Source organism: Dipteris shenzhenensis, chromosome 12 (genome assembly GCF_047967505.1).
Source record: "Dipteris shenzhenensis isolate YYH24624 ecotype China chromosome 12, Dip_SZ_1.0, whole genome shotgun sequence".
Lineage (NCBI taxonomy): Eukaryota > Viridiplantae > Streptophyta > Polypodiopsida > Gleicheniales > Dipteridaceae > Dipteris > Dipteris shenzhenensis.
Genome location: NC_141607.1, coordinates 55510009 through 55523065, shown reverse-complemented (window position 1 = coordinate 55523065; position 13057 = coordinate 55510009). Strand labels below are relative to the sequence as shown.

Below are 13057 nucleotides of genomic sequence, written 5' to 3'. Positions count from 1 at the left end.
TGTCGAAGAAATCCATCCTCCATAGAAGATTGTTCTCCCTTTTTTCTCTTCTTTACCTGACAGATATTAGTCGCATCAAAACTCACCTGCAACCCGCTTGCTAGCATATCTACATCACCTTCATGTATGGATACACTCCTCGCATTTATTGGTGCTTCTCCTTCAACCGTCTCATCAACCTCAGTGCTCACATCTTGTTGATTTGCACAATTTCTTATTAGGGTCGGATTAACCACTTTCTCTAAATACGATTTGCATAACGGAAGAACATCAGATGGAGTGCATGTGCAAGCTCCAACGTCACTCCCTATTCCGAGAAAATGTTGCTTGATGCGAGTAGAACCACCTATGAATTTGTGTCCACACTACAAGAAAGAGACCGAGGCATGTACTTTTCGTATCTCCGTCACGTATGACCAAATCTTACCACGTACCATGCTTTTGAAGTTGCCAAAAACAAAATGCAAAAAAACTAATTTGAGTATACAATAGAAACATATTGCAATACACATTTTATAAAAAACAACACATATGCTTTGAAAAACACGTTCAAGCATGCAATATATTAATTGTCATTCAATCATGCTCTTTTAAAATAATTCACATTCTATTGAAAGAATATTAAATATTCATTCAACAAAAAGTGTAAGAATGAGACAACTCTTCTAATAACTTTCAATTCTTATACTTTAAAACTCTTTGTATTCTTTCACATTCTATTGAAAGAATATTACATATTCATTCAAAGAAAGTGTGAGAATACAAACATAATAAAATCATATTTCTCACATGAGGTCTAGGGAACTCAACGAGAAGATCCTAAAACTCCCACATACAAAAATTCCCACAAGAGATCTAAGGAACTCAACAAGGTTCCACAAATTTAATAATTTCATAGACACAAAAACAAGCCCTTTTCTCACAAGAGATGTAAGGAACTCAACAAGGAGATCCTAAACTCCCACATACAAAAATCTATTCACATGAGATCTAAGAAACTCAACAAGGAGATCCTATAACTCCCATAAACAAATTTCATAGACACAAAAACAAGCCCATTTTTACTGCCTTAGCAACAATGGGATCTTCTTCTTCTTTGTCTTCCTTGTAGCTATCATGCAGCTCTAGTTCCTCTTGCCTTTTGGTCTCTGGCTGGTCTCTGGCTCTTCAAAACCTACAGTAGGGGCTAAGGTTTTTGGTTAGGGAGAGCACTAAACTCTGTATCCTAATATTTTTCATCCTTCAGAAGAGTATGTTCAGCAGACAATAGAATAGACTGCTTTTTCACCTGATTTCCCAGGCTCTATTTGCAGCTCTAAAATCTCCGTGTCACCATCCACTTGCATCAGCATTCTGAGCTGTAGCTATAAGGGCTTCCAATTCTTGGGCCATAATCTCCTAGGCATAGGTAGCAGAGGAAAACGCCTCATATGGTCACTGTGCAATGACAAACAAGCAGTTCTTAAGTTTTGTCCATAGTTCTTGTGATGCTTGTCCACTAGCTGCTTCTTCATATCTGTCAGATCAAAGGAACTTAAGAAAACACCATCAATCTCCTCTGCCATTTCCCTAAGTTTCTGGTCAACTCCTTCTAAAGCATTATTCCTTTCTTTGAGTAGCAGGTTTTCAATGTTTAAATCGGAATGGGCAGCACCCATTCAATCCAACTATAGGAAAAACTCTATCTTCATTTCCTCCAGCCAATCCATGACAGTAGGTAAGCATTTTTTCTGGACTCGTACCTATGCAGTGAGCTTAAAGACATTTTTTTCTTGCATGGTTCAGTATTGTGCATACTCTCTCTCGACCTCCTTGAGCTCTAATTGTGTAGCATGTAGCTTCTTTTGCAAGTTGTCTTGCTTCATCATGTACTCAAGACCAGCCCTCTTGTCTTCAGTTAATTCTTAGATCTGTTGTCTCAGCTGTAGCTGAATTGTCCTTTGTTCCTCATAATAGTGTTGTAAAACTTTCAGTGCATGTTCTAGGTCACTACTATCCTGTACTCCTGTAGTCGAAACCTTCTGCTTCTATGTTGGTGATGTTGGCAGGTTGGCCATGCTTTGAACAGTGGAGAATTGCTGGAAACCACTCCTGGGAGGTGTTGTCAATAGAATGCTAGCAAGACTATCCTCCGGTTTGCTCTATCTCTTGGGCTTTGGAAGCCAGACTTAGACCGAAGATTGAGCTTGATCTTCTTTGAGGATTTGGATCGGCGGTATTCGGATGATTCCTCCTCAATGGCTGGAGGTTCTCTGCCGTCCAAAAGTTGCTTTACCCACTTCAAAAATGACTGTTGCCATTGTGATTCTGCAGGCTCTTCTTCCTCTTCTTTATCTTAAATCCTCCCAAGCACCATTGGGAGAGTTTGGTTTGCTATTAGTGGTTGTACTAGATGGATATCCTGGTCCTGGTTGTCTGGGAAGAAAGCATCCTTCTCCAATTGATGCGGCTGTTTTGAGAAGACCACATCGCGACTTCCTATTACCTTCTTGGTAACAAGATTATAGAGATGGTAATCCTTTGCCTCTTCACTGTAGCCCAAGAAAATACACTTCTGACTCTTCGGTTCCCATTTGGTCCTGTTAGCATCAGGGACATGCACAAAACGGTCACATCCAAAAACTCTGAAATATGCAACTGAAAGGCCCTGTTTCTTTCTCGACCATTACATGCCATTCTTTGAACTTACTAAAAGCCTCATCTTTAGTCTTCAGGAAGTATATCCATATCTTTCTACTGTAGTTATCGATCAACATCATGAAGTAGTAGGAACCACCTAAAGCTTCCATCTCCATCTTTCCGCAGAGGTCCGTGTGAACTAGCTCTAGAGGAGCCTTTGCTCTGCGCCACTTTAGGAAAGAGCTGCTGATGCTGCTTGCCCATCATACAAGCTTCACATACATCGGACAGATCTGTAATTTCTGGTAGGTCTGCAATCATTCCACTTTTATGCATCTCTTTTAAAGAACTAAGGTTTAGATTACCAAACCTCTCATGCCACAGCTTAGTGTTGCTCATATCGGCTCGAGCACTGAAAGCTGAGAGTTCGTAGATGTTGCGCCGTGTACCTTTACCAATGACCTTTCCGAAGATCCAAAATCTATGTGCCATTCTTATCGAAGTGAACTTAAGGTCCCGATCCATGATCGCAGAAACGGACAACAAGTTCCTCTTGATATCTGGCACATAAAGAACATCGAACAACTGTTTTACAACTCTATTTGACTTGAGAGCAATCGTACCTTTTCCTTTTGCTGGACATTTTGCATCATTGCCGACTACTATCAGGATGTCATTCCCTACCGGATATAGAGAGGTATACTAATCCTTCCGACTGGTCATGTGACGCAATGCACCATTGTCAATAATCCAAGGTTCATCGGCAAGTACATGAACTGCCTCCGTGCAAATCTCCTCAATTGCTACGAACTCTACTGGTACTGCCTGCGCGCTGTTACTGGACTCTTTCTTTACTCCGTTCTTCTCATCTGTAATCTTCTTCCGACACTCATTTTGCTTGTGCCCTGCCTTGTTGCAATAGAAGCACTTGATCTTCTTCTTTCTCTTTTTATCATGAAAAGAAGATGGGTTACCAGAGTCCTTACCCTTACCTTTCTTTGATCCAATCGAGAAAGCCGAATCTTCTCTAGTCCTCGTCTTTTGATGCATCTCCTCCTCTAAAAATTAGCTGCTATACTGCCAATGGAAGCAAAGCACTGATACCAAGGCATTACAAGTACAAAAACACAAAAAAGACTATTGTTTTCAATCAAACTTGAGGCAGCATTACTCCACTACTAAGATTTTCTGCTTCTGTATCGAAAACAATGAACAAAGGATGCCCACTACCATGTCTTGTGGAAAAGCTCACGTCCATGGACCATGGTCAGCCTACCTAGTAAAGGAACGTTGCGTACTTGTACCCCTGCATTGCAAGCGGAGCCCAATTTCATTCCTTCAAAAAATGTCACCTGCATTTAAGTTCTCTCTTTCCTCCCACGATAAGCACAAAACTTGGTGTTCCCCTCCATGCCCAGGCACAGACATGATGGCACATAATAGAGACCATATGCACACGCAGCCTACTTCATAGACAGAAGTACAATATGACTAGCTGTAGATATGTCTGCTTCACCTCTCTCGCTTTGAATTATAAATTATAGGCAAGGCTAGTATTACAAAAACATAAACATAGTGTATACAGCCTCACAAGATATAACCAAAGTCAAAATCCATTGTGGCATCTGTCATAGAATGTAAAGGTGATCCACCTCCCTTTCGTCAAAGTAGAGAAATTATGCATTTGTCAAAAACAAATCTTGTATAGCTTCATCTCAGCGTTGTTGGAGATCTGTAGTTCCGAAAACAACAGCAGGTGTGTAAACGCCTCCCCTTGGAAGGGACCTGCGGTGATCAAGAACAAGTAAGGCACATTGAACAACGCATATAGGCGTAGTGATGTAACCAATCTCAGGGCCAGACACTACAGTCATAAGTTGCATGTCGGGTGCAGAGGAAGGGACGGATGCCACAAGATTAGAGTCGCTGTAACCTTGACCAATGAACCAAAGATTGAAGCTGGCAGCACTCACTTGTGCTTCAGAAGGACCACCACGTCGGAAAAAGCCGAGGGAAAAAAAGGCAGGAAAACGTAAAAGCAGGCGTCGACCAAAGGCAAACATTGCAAGGGTAAGAATCCAAAGGCCCATCCACAGCTGGGCAATCACAAAAAAGATGTTAGGAACGGCAGAAAACACACCGAAATGGACAGGCTTGTATAGCTGTTTGCGCGATAGGCCCATGGAGGACAGCCCTTCATCCTCTTCCTCGGCAATTGATGGAGGACCTCCAGCTGCAACAGTGGCCATGGTCCTGCGAACAATTGCAGCATCGGCAGTTGGCAGAAAAACAGACCACCGGTTGAGGTCCTTCTGCCATGAAAGCATGGTGGGCTTCTTGGCTAGAGCCCCAGGAACCTTTACCCTGACTCTAGCAGCAGTGTTTGCAGCCTTCTTCCTCTGTCTCATCTTCCTCAGCTCGCCGGCACTGGTTACACCCAACACAGCCGATTCAAAGGTCCCCAAGTTGACCACGATGTTCATGCTCGACTTCAGCTCCACGAAGCAGTTCACAGAATTGGGCAACGACGGCGCCTCCCATTGCCTGAGATGATGCAACAGCCCCAGCTCCGCTGGTATAGAGTCGTAGCCGCAGGCAGACACCAGCAAAGCTCCCTTCTCTTGGCTACGCTGGTGGTACAGATCCTCGACCTTCTCCATGAATTCAGGCTCCCCTGTGATGTCCAAATAGTCGATACCGGACTCCACACGGGCCTTGACTACCGGTTCTCCGTAGAGGCGGTAAGGCCCTACACAGCTGAGGAGAAGCCGGGTCTTACTGCAGAGGTCGCGCAAGGATTCGGGGTCGTCGACATTGGCCTGAATGAGGGGCAAGGCCGGGGGTGGATGGGGGGCCGAAGCCCATGCGAGAGCTGCTGCGAGCTTGGATCTAGATCGGCCAGCGAGGGCGATGCGTCGAGGGAGGCCATCAGGGCGGGTGGAAAACTTGAGAAACTCACGAACAACATATTTGCCTGTGAATCCCGAAGCGCCCAAGATCACCACATCCAGCAGCTCTCCATTTTTGGTTTGCTAAGACGTAGTCGTCGTCGTTTTGTTAGGCCTTCTTCTTCTTCTTCTTCTTCTTATTCTTCTTCTTCTTCAACTCAAGAGACAGTCCAAGTTCACCGCGTAAAGAGCGAGGCTGGTTATTAGTCGTATGAGGCCGGTTTCACACCACCTGTCCGCCCACTTTCACACCACATAGTTTTTTACCACGACAATTGCACTCTGATTGGCTGCCATTGCTCTTAGCATGGCTTGAGGAATTATAGAATAGTTAGTGGTGGTGGGGCTAGTAGGCAAGGCTCGTGGTGTGAATAGACCATGCCTCTCCAGCGCATCTCATTGGACGGGTTCACATGCATAGGCAACGGGTGTAGCTTGATCACACAACCTTCCACCCCATATGCAAGATCTTTACTGCCACGCTATGAGAGTGTCTATGCAACCTTTGGCTAGATTCACAAAAATCCGATGCCTAGGGAAATTGCAAGCGCCCATGTCCAACCTATTTGGAATAGCAAAGTGGAGGATGTGCACCTCCATTTCACACAAGGCAAACAAAAGTGTATATAAATAATAAATGTAAGCTTATCTTTGGCATGATGGCTAAGTGGTAAAGATAGGTAATGTGGACTCGAAAGTGTCCCGAGCTCAAATCTTTAGAATGTGTTTTTTCGGAAAATACACATGGGTCCCTCAGCCACCCAAGATTTCTTCTTAGGTGAGCATGACTCATTTGCCATGTCACTCTTTTTGCAAGACTTCTCCACCCGTTCCACTTTTTGTGTCCTTCAATTGGTTGAGCATTCATCCTGTGTACACAACCTTAGGCCAAGTTCAAACAAGGACGATAGCCGTCATGTAAAAGGGGTGTTCATCAAGGGGGACAATTTGTAGATGTGGCGCACAGTGAACCTAGGTGGCCTCAACACAATGAAACATTCTTGAGAACCCACAACAGGGCTATGAAATAACCTTGGCAATAAATGGCTTTGTTGTTGTGCCGCCGTGTGTAAACATGGCACACCAACAACCATCCTCCAAATTGGTTTTGGCCACATCCCCTTTCTAAACCAAGCCTTACATGCCCAAGGGGAGGGCCCTAAATTTAGCCAATGATGGTGGACATGAACAGAGATCGACAATTTGATTGATGATAGTGTTAACGGCGACCGTTGACACTTCATATGTTGTAATGACAACACTACAAGGCACAGGCCATTTTTCGACGAAAATACCAACCTTTTTTACACTAAAAAGTTTTTTTTCGACAGGCGCAGAGGTCGGTATTTACATCGCTATTAGCATCGAAAAAGAAATATCGCTATATAAGCATCGCTATATAGTGACTCTGATAAATGTCGCTATATAGCGACACTGGTAAAGCGTTGCTGTATAGCGACGCTTAACAGAAACTTAAAAAAAACATTAGTGGGGCTAAACAAGGCCACAGCAAGCCCTGTTTTGCCCCACTAATGTTTTAAATTACAAAAGAATGTTTACAAGTACACAAGCAAGATAAAACTCTCAAACATTGTTTGTTATAAAATTTTCCTTGTGAAAGGGGTGATACAAAATCGCTTAAACGAGCCGAGAGACAGAAGCATATACATGCCAAAGATATACAACATTGTTTGTTACAAAATTACCCTTTCGAAAAGGATGATACGAAGTATATACAAACTACTACTACTACTACTACTCATCTGAATCGTCGTCCTCCTCTTCGTCATCGTGGTTGCACTGGCCTGATCCCTGGCCCTTATGAGCTACGCTTGATCCCTGGCCCTCGTCGAAGCCGTGTAAGCCAAATCCTTCATCATCACCGCTCACCTCCACTGATGGGACGTTCGAGCTTGTATCCTAAGAGTGAAACCATATTAATTGGAAATTAGATTAGAACGTAAAGAATAAAACAATTTAAAAAGTGAGATTACAAGTAGGAGTAGATGTAGACCATGCGAGCAGCCACCTCAGCCCAATCGATTGTCGCTCCCATGGGCTCCATCTCAATAAACCACGGCTTCGCTCTTATGCGGAACGTGTGTCTCGCCCCTTTTTCTGTGGGAAGGTGACCCATCGCATCTTGCTGTGGGCCCAATTTACGAGAGTTAGATAAAGTGCATGCAATATGCAATAAAGCAAATAGAACAATAAATTAAATGAGAAGAAGTAGACTTACCACCCATGCCTCGAATGCCAACCTGTACCAAAGTGCGAAGTACCTACGGAGTCCAGCCGTCTCCTCGCAGCCCTCCTCTGACTCTCAAAAATTTTGGGATGGTCCCTATACTGCTTCTTCAAAAACATCCAATCAATTTTGTCTGCCCAGCTGGGTTTAGCCTTCCCCTTTGCGATGGAAGTATGCAAGGTTGACCTATGATGCTTCAAGACCCCACTCATGCGCTCTTTCATGTAAGAGTTACTAAACTCCCAATTTGGGGGGTTAGGGTATTGTCTTTTCAATTCATTGATGACTGCATTCTTCTTTTTGTCATCCTGGTACCGCTAGTCAGTAGTTATGCCACTCTTGAAGTGATGGCTCTCATGGTGGCCAGCACTTCTAAGCCCTTTTAATTTTCTATTATCTCTCCAGCCCTAGTGATTTCATAGGAAAGGAGGAGTCATGGAAGTGGCAGAGCTAGAGTGAGGGGTGTTACTGCGAGAGCTTATGGAGCGACAAGTAGTAGAGGGAGTGTGAGAGGATAAGAAACTTGACTAGTACTGGGTCTCATGACCAAGTGGAGACCTGTAGGGATGTGAGTGTGCTGACTCATCTACATCTCCCGAGTCAGTACAACAATCTCGACGCTTCCTACTCTTCCTTCCCTTACGATGGGTATGCCCAAGTGATGACCCCTTGGTCGAAGGGGCTAGAGGAGACAGCTGTCGAGTAGGTCCAGCCGTCGGTGTAGGAGAGGGAAGAGATGAGGTCCTTTGGGATAGTAGAGAAAAGAATCTGGCTGCCTCTGCATTGCTCATCTGTGCGACAAACTTGTCGGGACTTGAAGCCATGGGCTGCTAGCAAAGGAGTTCCCCGAGGGGTAGTTACAGTGCTAGGTCTGAGAGGAGTCATAGTCACAGGGGTAGGCCCCTGAGGAGTCGCCTGAGTGGAATCAAAGTCCTTTGGAGAGTAGAGGTCATGATGTCTCCTCCTACAAGGGTTTTCATACTCATCGGATGTGCGACATGGTCCCATGTCTAATTTGGGGGGATTGGACAAACGTGGGCACAAACACGAAGACAAAAACAAACGCAAGAGCGAGTAAGAAGCAGAAAGACAATTATGAAATTCAAACTCAAGAAATTATGAAAAGACAATTAATCACTTGTGAAAGTCATAAAATGACATCAACACAGAAAGGACAATTATTTACTTAAGACAATTGTGAAAAGCCAGTTTTGAAATGACATATATTTATGAAAGACAAGTGGAATCCAAGAAGGTTTTCATATATAAAAAATATCGCCAAAAATACTATTGTTAAACAAGAGTTCTCATGTACAAAAAGAGAGCGCAAAATATGTCTCCAAAGTATGCTTAAGAAAAATTTGTCTCCAAAAGAGACATTCTCCAAAAATGCCAAAATAGTGTAGGAGGTCTACTGCTCTGCATTACTCTACGAGGTACTTTCCTCCTCCGAGCTGCTAGGTGGGTCATTGGGGACCTCATCCTCCACTTCTTCTAATATGCAATCATGCTCTTTAGGGATTATGTACTCGCAATCTACACAGGCCTCCACACAATCCATTATGTCCTTTATACAATCATATTTGGTGCTCCAGCGATCGTGGTGGTCTCTCCATAACCTACGGAGATCCCGTAGGTTGTGTCGTGCGCTCCTCAATCACCCTTGCTCCACTACCCTTTGGCTTGGACCCCACCCAAGCACACGCACTTGGATGTTGTACTTCACCCAGTCACTATCTTGCACAATCTTCTCTTTTACATGAGCTACAAAGCATGCTTAAGAAAAATTTGTCTCCAAAAGAGACATTCTCCAAAAATGCCAAAATAGTGGAGGAGGTCTACTACTCTGCATTACTCTACGAGGTACTTTCCTCCTCCGAGCTGCTAGGCGGGTCATTGGGGACCTCATCCTCCACTTCTAATATGCAGTCATGCTCTTTAGGGATTATGTACTCGCAATCTACAAAGGCCTCCACACAATCCATTATGTCCTTTATACAATCATATTTGGTGCTCCAGCGATCATGGCGATCTCTCCACAACCTATGGAGATCCCGTAGGTTGTGTCGTGCGTTCCTCAGTCGCCCCTGCTCCACTACCCTTCAGCTTGGACCCCACCCAAAGCACAAGCACTTGGATGTTGTACTTCACACAGTCACTATCTTGCACAATCTTCTCTTTTACATGAGCTACCAGAGAAGCTATGTCTATAATCCGTGCGACGTGGGGAACCAGGTTGGAGTTTAGGGAGGACACCCGTGGGTGAGGGTGTGGTTGTTCCATTTAGAATCTATTTGAAAAAAAAAAAGAACCAAATACGGCTAAGGAGCAAAAGAAAAAAGAACCGAATACGGATAAGGAGAAGGAAATAAGCATAAGCATACGTAAATGTAAGAGAAGGAAAAGAGTAGAGAGGGAAGCGATTGAAAGAGAGGAAGAGAGGAGAGAGAATGAAAGAGAGGAAGGGAAAAGAGAGGGAAAAAGAAGAGAAGGAAGATGGAAAAGAGAAGGAAAAAGAAGAGGGAAAAATAAGAAAAGAGAGGGGAAAAGAAGAAAAAGAGAGAAAGAGAGGGAAAAAGAGAAGGAAAAAGAAGAGAAGGAAGCGATTGAAAGAGAGGAAGAGAGAAGAGAGGATGAACGAGAAGAAAAAAGAGAGGGGAAAAAAAGAGAAATCATGTGCTTATGCTTATGCATGAGCATATGAGCAAGGAAGCGATTGAAAGAGAGGAAGAGAGAAGAGAGGATGAAAGAGAAGAAAAAGAGAGGGGAAAAAAAGAGAAATCATGTGCTTATGCTTATGCATGAGCATATGAGCATATATGCTCACATGCTCATCATATGAGCATGTGAGCATATATGCTCATATGCTCATGCATAAGCATAAGCACATGATTTCTCTTTTTTTCCCCTCTCTTTTTCTATATGCTCATATGCTCATATGCTCATGCATAAGCATAAGCACATGATTTCTCTTTTTTTCCCCTCTCTTTTTCTTCTCTTTCATCCTCTCTTCTCTCTTCCTCTCTTTCAATCGCTTCCTCTCATGTATGAGCATAAGCATATGAGCATATGCTTATGCATCTACTTTAGCATATGAGCATAAACATACACAAATGCATATGCTTATGAAAAGAGGATGAAAGAGGGGAAAAGAGAGGGGAAAAGAGGAGAGGAAAAGAAGAAAAGAGAGGAAAAAAGAAAGGGAAAAAGAGAAGGAAGAGGGGAAAAGACAAGGAAAAAGAAGAGGGGAAAGAAAAGAGTTGAAAAGAGAGAAATCATATGCTTATTCTTATGGATGAGCATATGAGCATATGCTCATGCATCTACTTTAGTATATGAGCATAAGTATATGCAAATGCATATGCGTATGACAAGAGAGAAAAAGAGATGAAAGAGAGGGGAAAAGAGAGGGAAAAAGAAGAGAAAGCATGTGCTTATGCTTATGCATGAGCATATGAGCATAAGCATACACAATGCATATGCTTATGAAAAGAGAGGAGAGGATGAAAGAGTAGAAGGAAAAGAGAGGGAGAGAGAAAGCATATGCTTATGCTTATGCATGGGCATATGAGCATAAGCATACGTCAACAGAAGGAAAAGACAATAAATTACAACTGGCCCATCTATAGACTGATGCATATCATAAAGTAGCTTATGCAACCAAGATGCCTCACATGCAGCCATTGCTGCACCCTTGTATTCAGCCTATGTGCTCGACAAGGCAACTGTAGGCTGTTTCTTGCTGCTCCAAGTGACTGCAGCACTCCCAAAAGAGAACACATATCCACTAGTAGATTGTCTATCAGAAATACTACCAGCCCAATCAACATCAGTGTATCCATGCAACTGTATCTAAACCCCAGTCTCATAAAATAGTCCATACTGCAATGTGGACTTCACATACCTCAGTATGCATCTAGCCGCATCCAAATGCGGTTTCCTTGGAGCCTGCATAAACTGACTTACCAACCTAATAGCATAGCTCAAATCTGGCCTGGTAATAGTCATATAAATCAAACTTCCTACTATGCGTATGTACATAGTAGGGTCTTCTAGAAGCTCACGTGCATCTGCGATCAGTTTCACATTGTGCTCCAAAGGAACTGAAATAGGCTTATAGCCTGTCATCCCATATTTGAACAGCATGTCCAATCCATACTGCCTCTGCAAGAGCCATATCCCACTTGTGGATCTAATCACCTCAATGTCAAAGAAGTACGTAGCTCTCCAAATCCTTCATCTCAAACTTTTGCTTCAATAGCATTTTCACATGAAGGATATCTTCATCACTATCACCTGTGATGATCAAATCATCAACATAAATAACAAGCAGCATAATGCCTTTCTCTGTTTTTCTCACATAAAGTGAGAAATCTGCCTTGGAAATGTGAAAGCCAATAGTGACAAGATACTGTCCTATCTTGTCAGACCATGCTCTGGGTGCTTGCTTCAAGCCATACAAGTTTTTCTTCAACCTGCAAACAAACTCAAAATGAACAACATGCATATAACCTGATGGCTGCTCCATATAGACCTCTTCTTGCAAATCACCATGCAAGAAGGCATTCTTTACATCCATCTGATGTAAAGACCATCCCTTTGATGTAGCCATAGCAATGACTGCTCTTACGGTTGCCATCCTTGCAACTGGACTGAATGTTTCTTCATAATCAATGCCATATGTCTGTGCATACCCCTTGACAACTAATCTTGCCTTGTATCTGTTCACAGAACCATCTGCATTGTGCTTCACCTTATAAACCCGCTTGCAGCCAATTGCATTCTTGTCTTTAGGCAAAGGCACCAATTCCCATGTAGCATTTGCTTCCAAGGCATCCATTTCTTCATCCATGGCTTTCTCCCATTTTTCTTTTCCCATGGCTTGCTCAAAAGAAGTGGGTTCTGGTTCATGTATCACTTTGACCATATAGGCATAGTGAATGGCTGTAAATCCATCATATTTCAGCCTATCCATAGGATACTTAACTCTGGTAGACCTGTGCAAAATGGGCTCACTACCAGGTGCTCTCAAAACATCCCTTGTCTTCCGTACTCCAAGTTTAACAACAGAAGGAATACCCAACTCATCATCAAGGCTCTATTCTGAGCCACTGGATTCACCATCCACATAAGAGTGACCTACATTCACATAAACCATGGGCTGATATACTTTCTCTTTTCCCTTTCATGATACTTGCATACCACTATCTGCATTGCTTTGAGGAGATTCTCCTGATCTCAA

The 13057-nt window shown here is 43.2% G+C and overlaps 1 pseudogene; it reads right to left on the bottom strand.

Annotated features, from left to right (window-relative positions):
* Nucleotides 1–4334: 4334 nt before the first annotated feature.
* Nucleotides 4335–5864, bottom strand: LOC147896427 (putative mitochondrial saccharopine dehydrogenase-like oxidoreductase At5g39410 pseudogene; annotated as a pseudogene).
* Between the last annotated feature and the right edge of the window lie 7193 nt (nucleotides 5865–13057).